General features: G+C 40.1%; 1 pseudogene; it reads right to left on the bottom strand.

The window, feature by feature from the left end:
* Positions 1-711: 711 nt before the first annotated feature.
* Positions 712-5,704, bottom strand: LOC131293774 (uncharacterized; annotated as a pseudogene).
* Between the last annotated feature and the right edge of the window lie 2,855 nt (positions 5,705-8,559).

The following is an 8,559-nucleotide window of genomic DNA, read 5'->3' as shown; positions in this document are numbered from 1 at the left end:
CCGGCCATAGGCCAGTTCTCAAAATCTCGATTTTTCGATTGCGAGCTAGCGCTTTGTGGTCTTGGGCAATGTTGTAGATCTCGATGAGATAAGACTTTTTGGTTAAGGGACATTTTCCCCTCCGACCCCTCCTTCCTTCCGCAAATATGCATTTTCACCACTGTTCGGCCCAAGTGGCCGACGTTTGGCCTCCCAGCTCCCCTGACCTTAATCCTATGGATAATTTTGTGTGCGGCACAGTTGAGCGGGACACCAACAAGGCCTCCTGCAATACCAAAGCGGAGCTGGTGGCCAGAATGGTGGCCGTGTTTGCGGCCATCCCCAGAGACATGGTTGGCCGGGCATGCGCGCGGTTCCGGAAGCGGGGGCAGGCAGCCATCGGCGCGGAGGGGGGGTTAAACAAAAAACAATGCGGCAAAAATGGTAAGCTAAACTTTGTATAAGAAAATTTTTTTTTAATGTTTAACATAAATTTTATAAAAATTCTTTTCCTATTCCCTCAGGAACTGTCAAATTTACCTCGGGCACCCTGTATGTGTAAGTTTTGTTATGTTTGATTAGTTTAATTTTTTTCCGGTTTTTTGATCGTTGAACTATGATGTTATGTATATATGAAACTCCTAGACTTTATGAACATGAATGGTTGACTATGTATTCATGAATTAAGTTAATATAACATCTATCACACTTACAGCTATTTACACTTGTTTCTTATTGGAACGTATGTAACAATGGGAACAAAGCGAGAGAGTCGGGTGGGATAATTGGTAGTATTGAAGGTCGTGATAGAAATGGTGATGGAATGAATACTGGTACTAGCTTACATAAAATATTTGAATATGGCATTTCCACTGGTCTTGCCTGAACATTTGGCTTTGAAAATATATAATTCAGTAGATGATCATCATCATCACCGGCTAACTTCAATCTGAACAGTTCTTCACTAGCTTCGATCTGGTGTCCATATACAATATAAGAGTTTGGGGAAGTTTTCTTCGCCTTAACAAACTTTACAATTGATTTTTCTTTGGTAAGAAACCATCGGTTTTGAAAGCTTGGCCCTAAAAGAAAATCCTCCGTAACGCGAAAACTACCATTCCGTTTTAATTTTGGATACACTGGAGCTATGCGATAGGCTTTTTTTATCCGACCAAGTTCGTAAAGTCTGCCAGCCACCTGTTCCACAATTTTTGTCCGTGATCTTACACATGATTTCACAAACCTTAAATTTTTCTCTAACACATAGGCAGAAAACTCATCCAGTGTTCCAAACTTTTCCACCTCTTCAGCAACGTGTTGGAGATTATGGATGTTGCTCGTTAAATGACATTGACCATAATGTGCTCCGAAATTACGGACAAAATCATCCAACAATCTTTTTGCCAGTGGCCAATGCCGTTCATGTGCTCGTGACGAAAATATGGTCACAGCGCAAAAATAATGAAGAAAATGATTGAAGACTCAGTTGGTCATGCAGTTTTTAAAAACAACAGCACTTACATATTATAAGAATGTACGAAATTCTGTTGCCTTATATAAAGGAATCTCGTTAAGGTGCCGCATCCGGCGAGGTATATTAACGGGCAGGCGTGTCTTAACCAAGAAATTTGAAATTGATTCCTTCTTTCGTGACAAATTTTCCAAGTTGACCGGTTTGTTGGATCATAAGTTCCCCAACAACTTTTTGGTTGCCCCTTCATCGATGAGGTAAAGACGGTCACCTACAGGGACTCCATCGATCATGTTGAAATCGTTTAGATCTTCCAGAGGTGTCCGCCATTCTTCATGGTGTTCTCTATCGACACGAGATCTGAAACCAGCGTCGGTTCGGGGTGTGGCATTAGTGGAATCAAAAACTATTTTTGATCCCGGTTTAATAGTCCTGCCAACAGCTGTACATTTTAAGCAACCATGCCTCGCATTAAAATTCATCGTAGCTGGAAATATATTTCCATTTATTGTTAAAATGTTCTAAAAAATATTGTTAATGCATCCTAACATACCTTTCAATGTGGCCCGCATCGGTAAATCGGCAATAAAAGCACGAAGGCGGAAAGGAATCATCTTTTCACCGAATCTAAACTCTCTACGCTAGAGATCATTTATTTCTTACACCAATGGTCTTAGAAATTCATCCAAGTTTCCCGGTTTAGTTCGACCCCCAAAGGTTCCAACAGCCATCATTGGATGCTTACCCAATTCAACCACCCTTATCTGAATTGGCCACAGCTGTTGGAGAGAACTTTCAAACAGGGGTAGCCCGAAAATCGATACATCAACCGTAAATTGCGAAACCTCCGGAATGACGTTTCTGAAAGCAAAAACGGCAGGATATTTATTATTTGCTATATTAATAAATTTGTATATTGTTGCCAAATCAGCGAATGGTCCAATGCAGTGAGACAACTGATTAATATACGAGGAGGTTAGATGAGGCACGAGGAGTACGGTCGGGCCAACGTCCCATCATGAGAGGAAGGAGAACGAGAGCGGAGTTTATCCATTACTCATCGATCAGCTGATAGCTCTCGATCGAAGCTGATAAGCTATCAAGGCACGTTGACCCACCAGAATCCAAGTAAGATAAAGATAGAAGTGAGAGAAAGAGATGCTAGAAGTGAAGCCTTCCTCGGTGGTGTGCGGAGAAAGGCTTTCTTTTGAACTGTGCCACCGCCGAGGAAGGACTACATAAATTTTAATACTGGTGTAAAAGTATTTAAGGTTTAAGTCCTAAAAAAAAAGTTAAAGGTTACTAAGCGGTTTAGTAAGACTTAGTTTTTTAACATATATACTCACTCGAAATAGTTTAGGATGACTTTTTTTATTCCATAATACCATAATCGACCATTTGCGATCTGTTTGATCTGACTACCAACCTTATAGGGTGTTTTCATTAGCGTTCGAGAAGTCTTCGGAACTTTACCGTTGGTATTTTTTCTAATTATCCCCAAGGTGGCTCCCACAGCAAAACTAGACAGCCGATACGTTACGGCTACATGTCTCAGTGCATCAAATAACGATAAATAGTTTACAAAACTATAGCGACCATCCTCTTCATCTTGGTCTTAGTCCTCAGCCGTTATATTTTCCTCGTCTACATCCTCCCACTCATCTTCACTGTTATTAGGGTTAGGATCATTAGAAGCACTCGATAAAAATTAATCCGGAGTTACATCTACAATAAAATTAATAATCTATATATAAACATTCTTCCGTGGAAACTAACGCGTAACGCTAAGGTCGGAACGACTGCAGTAAGAATGAGGCAGCATGCGCAGGAGAACATGTGCCGGTGAGAAAGAGCGCGGTAGTGTAGACCAGAGATACGGATTCTGCACTCGCTGTATTCCCAGCGTGCAAAATCGTCATGCTATCTCGTTTTGTTGTTAACAATTGTCAATTAGACAGAACGAGAAAGCACGATGATTTTGCGCACTGGGTTGTATCACTGTGCTCTCTCGGTGCCATGCCGCTCACGATATGAAAGAGCGAGCGGGTGCAGCCCAGAGGTGTGCAACTTGCGCTTCGAACTAATCGGTAGTTAAGTAGAAGGCTATGCTCTTGGATAATGGTTTGCAAGCACTGCTTGATGCTTTCTCGATGTACCGTAGCGTAAAGTTCTATCGAGAGTGAATGAGCTTGCGGTATGAAAGAGCACGTACTACTGTGTCCAAAAAGTAACCCAAGGGGATTTTTGAAATATTTCCGGCCCCTGGTCCGACCCGTTTTCGCGTCGAAAACGGGTCGGTCCAGGGCACGATGCGCAGTAAATTTCGACCCGATTTGACAGCGATGTTGACGGACTGTCAGTTTCAAATTTGATGGTGGGTTCAAATTCAAAATGGTGGGTTCGAAAAAAATTATCCATCTAGGTTCAAAAATAATATCCTCTCTAGGTCTGTTTTCCCTCCTCATTCCGTTATCTTTCCTCTTCCCTCTCCTAGCCACTACCTGTAATGCACACTTGATTCGATATTCTTTCTTTTTTTTTTACTGTCGCGGTCGTGGTTAACAGTGGTCGTGATTACATTGGTGGTAGCTGTTGAAGAGAAATTTTTATTGTTTGGTTAGTGAGGATTGAACACTTATCGTTATACATACCATACGATGCGCAGACCGGTTGATCTATCGGCGATGTTGGAAAGTGTCTTGTTGATTGTCTGTTTTATTTTACGTAACGATGGATACATTTTCTCAAAATTGCACTCGCTCGAAATAAGGTGGGTAGTATAAAATTATGAAACTAGAGGTTGGAGTTGAAAAATTCGACGAAGTTTGAGCAATTTAATAATGTGTTTGATTTTTCCATTGTGCTGTTTTTTTAGATTTTAGCACTTAATTGACGGTGACTGCAGCATGTTTTGGTCAGAAAACACCCGCCAATAAAGTGTTTAGTGTGGAAGTATTCATGCTACGACATCCACCGGGACAATCAATGAGAAACCCACCGAAACAACTGAAAACCGGCTCTGGACATTCCATCGTCACTGTGTACCTTTTCAAATTCCACCAGCATCGACAAATCACGGTAATTATTGAAATCACGTTACAAAGATATGACTTTTTATTTTTGCAATTTATAAGACAACTACTGTGTATCATTTATTTTTATCAGGAGCTTTCAAACGCAACCTTCACAACCATTACATATCATACCAGCATCTCAGCCATCGATTTCTGGCAAGTGAATCAGAGAACAACTCTTCTTTCATTAGTTGCATGAGTTTTGTCGTCTGCAAGGCTTGCTTTACATTGAGTTTGAGTCCCATTTTATCTTTCCCATTGTTTCGTTTCGCCAGCCAGCAGTCGCTTCATGATGCTAAGATCGATAAGATGCAAACGATCCGCTACCACGACATCCTGGAGTATGTAAAAAAATTTAAATCTTAAAGAGGTGTCATCGTTCTTTGGTGTTCTGGACAGGCACCTTGCCTGAATCCTCCATCAGTTCATTGTGTTGCTTGTGTCCCAGAAAATACAATGGTGCGAGCAACGCTGCCTTATTGACCTACGACGGTACATTTCTGGCAACTGTTACAACGAGCATGTCCTACTACACCTGTGAAAATTAAATGAAAGAAAAATTAAATACATGTGAAATTGTCTGCCGATAAGTTTTGTAGTCAACCTGTTATGAATGCTCTTGCTGAAGTGTCTGCAATAATGGCCCTTAGATGTATCGACACATGTTTCCAGTTGATGTTTACTCCATATTCCACGAGGTTGTTCATCTCCGTGACCATGAGACGTAAAGATTCCTCAACGTTCGTCGGCTTCCTCCTACAATAGAAAATAGTTCTCGTCATCACTGGTACTTTCGGCATCTCACGGATATTACATAATATTGGGCAAAACTCCATGATGCCAATTTTATGCAATGGTAATCCATCCATTGATATATGTTGCCATGAATAAGTGTAGCATTACTAAAAAACAAAAAAAAAATTAGTTATTTACACCCACAATTATAATGCTTCAAAAATGCATCCGATATGGTACCAATACTGGCCGCCACTTATTTCCAATATCTCGATCGATGGCTTACGGTTGGTTCCCAATAATGTTCTTGCACTTTTAGGTAAGCTTACTGCCTTAGCTTTTTCATAAGGTCCAAGGTCATATCCACGCTCCAGAGCGTTTCGTTGTTATCGATATTCGATTCGCCATACTTTCGCAAACATTTTAATTCGGGTTTCCGCCACATTTTCAAGAGATTTCTTGTACAAAATAGACACCAAGCTTTTACAACACACTGCACGACCGTTTGTTTCAAAATGTAAACAATTCTTCAACGGGCTGTTGCTCACACACACAAGTCTATGCTGTTGGCAACATAACGCGAGAGAAAAGGACGGAACGACAGAGCAGACAGCATTTGGATTGTCATTAGGAAGTGAGGGGTATGTCAAACGGTGGCGGAGTGGTTGCGGGGTAGCTCTCCCGTCGTGGAGGGGTTTTTTTGTATGGAACTTTCATGGGTTCGGGTCGAAACGTCAATTTGGCGCTCCTTGGGAAGGTGACTTTGGTGCTCAAACTGGGTGCGTCAAAGGTATTGGTGGATTGTTATTTTTTTATTGTTGCTATATGTGTTTTTGATTTTTACAACAAGTTTCATGTGAAAATATTCATCCGGAGAGGAGATACGATTTATTTTGTGCGCTACTACACGCATGGCCCTCGTTTGGCTAGTTTTTTGGTTCTGGCTTATTCCTGGCACGGTATTTATTCGATTGATTGATTGTTTTACAGTCTGAAGCATAGTTACAAGTCTCATCTACTGGAATAATGCACTTCGTCTTGTCAATTTAGCCGGATAGCGCTGTTTCACCCTCTTCAACGCAACGCCTTTTTTCCAAAAAATTCATTGATTTTGGTACCAGTCGAGTTCCAGACCCAAAACCTCCTCTAAAATGATATTTACTGATACTTTCGATTATTTAATATTATCGGTGAAGTCTCTAATCATCAATCGACGATTATTTAACATTGATTCTCTATTATTTTGAACGTGAGCTTCGTCAAATGAGGAATCGTTGAGGATAATGTGTCCCATGACGCCCTTTTGGCCATTGTAGCCCTGGCGGCCATTTTGGAATTCACTAAAACCCTCGCAAACATTTTTTTTTCGACATTACTGCATCGCCAATAGCTATTTCAACGAATCCGCAGCTAAAAATTAGTTACGCATACAAAATTTTAAGCAAACTCTTTGCTCCTCAAATGTGGCCAGGGACGAAAAACGAGGGTCATACGTGTAGTAGGCCACAAAAAAAATCATATCTCCTATACTGATCAATATTTTTACATGAAATTTGCTGAAGAAGTCAAAAACACATATTTCAACAATAAAAAAATAACAATCCGCCAATACCTTGGACGCGCACAGTTTGCGTACCAAAGTCACCTTACTTTTTGGACACAGTAGTATATGTAAATCATTAGTGCGGGCCTGAGCTACACATTGACCGGTACAGCAATTGATAGAACTCTACTTTCTAAACTCAAACAAATGGACGTAGGAATTCCTTTCAAAAGGATGCTCGAATGGCTTTTATCCATCGAAAGATACGCTAATAAAAATAATAGGAAATTCAATGCTCACGGATGAAGCTTCTACTTAAAAAGGGACACATGCAAAACCTATTAGTTTAAAGAAAACATGCTAAACGCTACTCCGATATTTTTATTTTACTATTATTATCAATACACCTTAATGAAATTAATTTTTGGAAGCGAAGATTTTATGAGTTAAAGAAGCAGCATTAACACGACGCCAGCCACGGTTATTAAAACCTGCATTCAACTGCCCAGATCTAAAACCATATTGAAATCATATCTTTCAAAATGCAGGCTGATCAATTGAGTATGGAATACACATGTAACATAAGCAAAAAATCTACATTCAACATTCTTACTGCAGGTCAGTTTAAAGTGGATAAGTTAAAGCGTCAAAACACAATCCCCAACATGATACCTCCAACTTCCATGGGTAATAGACATAGATATTTATACACACGTCAATATGTTTATAAATGGTTCAAACTTAACATTTTGTTACCAACTGGATCTACAAAATCATAAAAAAATAGCATATGTTACTATCTATTCAACCATACTTTGAAAACCTAAGAACCGTAGGTCTTTTCATCTTCACAGACTAATCTCTGAATGAATGGACCGTTCGGAGAAACACTTTTATCCTACGCGAATACATTTAGGCAGTATTTCAAACTTGGACAATGTAATGACGAGCACTTTCTATCTGCTTTGTACAGTGTTAATAACAGCCTTTTGGGAAGGTTCCAATGAAACTTACTTCTATATTCAACATCCTCGAACAATGTATGCATTGCAACACTGGACTGATTACAATGATTTTTAATAAAACTTCAAGAAGGCTATCAACTTTCTTTTGATAAGTTCATCAGGCATTGAAACTGTGTTGGCCAAAACAATAAAGCAGTGGTCGGCATACATCTCCTAAAGAGGGACAGATGATTACATCAAAAGATATCGAATTCGTGGACCAGATACCTTAAATGATGATTTAATATTTTCAAACTAAACTCTTTTGAATAGAGTATCTTTCTAAATAGTAAAGCTACTTTAAAAACTGGTGTTAAATAAAATAATTTTTAGCACCAACATTTCTTAAACTTTTTCATACTTCAAGGGCGATACAGCTCCTAGAGCGCGAAACACGTCTGCTGGATGGCCGATACGAGACTGGTCTGTTGTGGAAGTTCGACGACGTTAGACTTCCACCCAGCAAAGAAATGGCCTTGAGACGCCACAAGTGCCTCGTCAGGAAGCTAAAAAAAGCAAAATTTTAGCTGAACCCATGAAGTCAAAGATGAAAGAGTACGAAGAGAAAGGTTATATAAGGCGTATACAACCTAGTGATCTGCTTAAGAGGCGACCAAAGGATTGTTTCCTGCCCATCTTTCCCGTCAGCAACTTAAATAAGCCCGGAAAGATTAGGGTAGTTTTCGATGCGGCAGCGAAGGCGCATGTTGTTAGCCTGAACGACCACTTGCTCCCTGCTCCGGATCAGATCGT

This window comes from Anopheles ziemanni, chromosome 2 (genome assembly GCF_943734765.1).
Source record: "Anopheles ziemanni chromosome 2, idAnoZiCoDA_A2_x.2, whole genome shotgun sequence".
Classification (NCBI taxonomy): Eukaryota; Metazoa; Arthropoda; class Insecta; order Diptera; family Culicidae; genus Anopheles; species Anopheles ziemanni.
The sequence above is the reverse complement of the archived record's forward strand: the minus strand, read 5'-3'. Positions and strand labels throughout refer to the sequence as shown.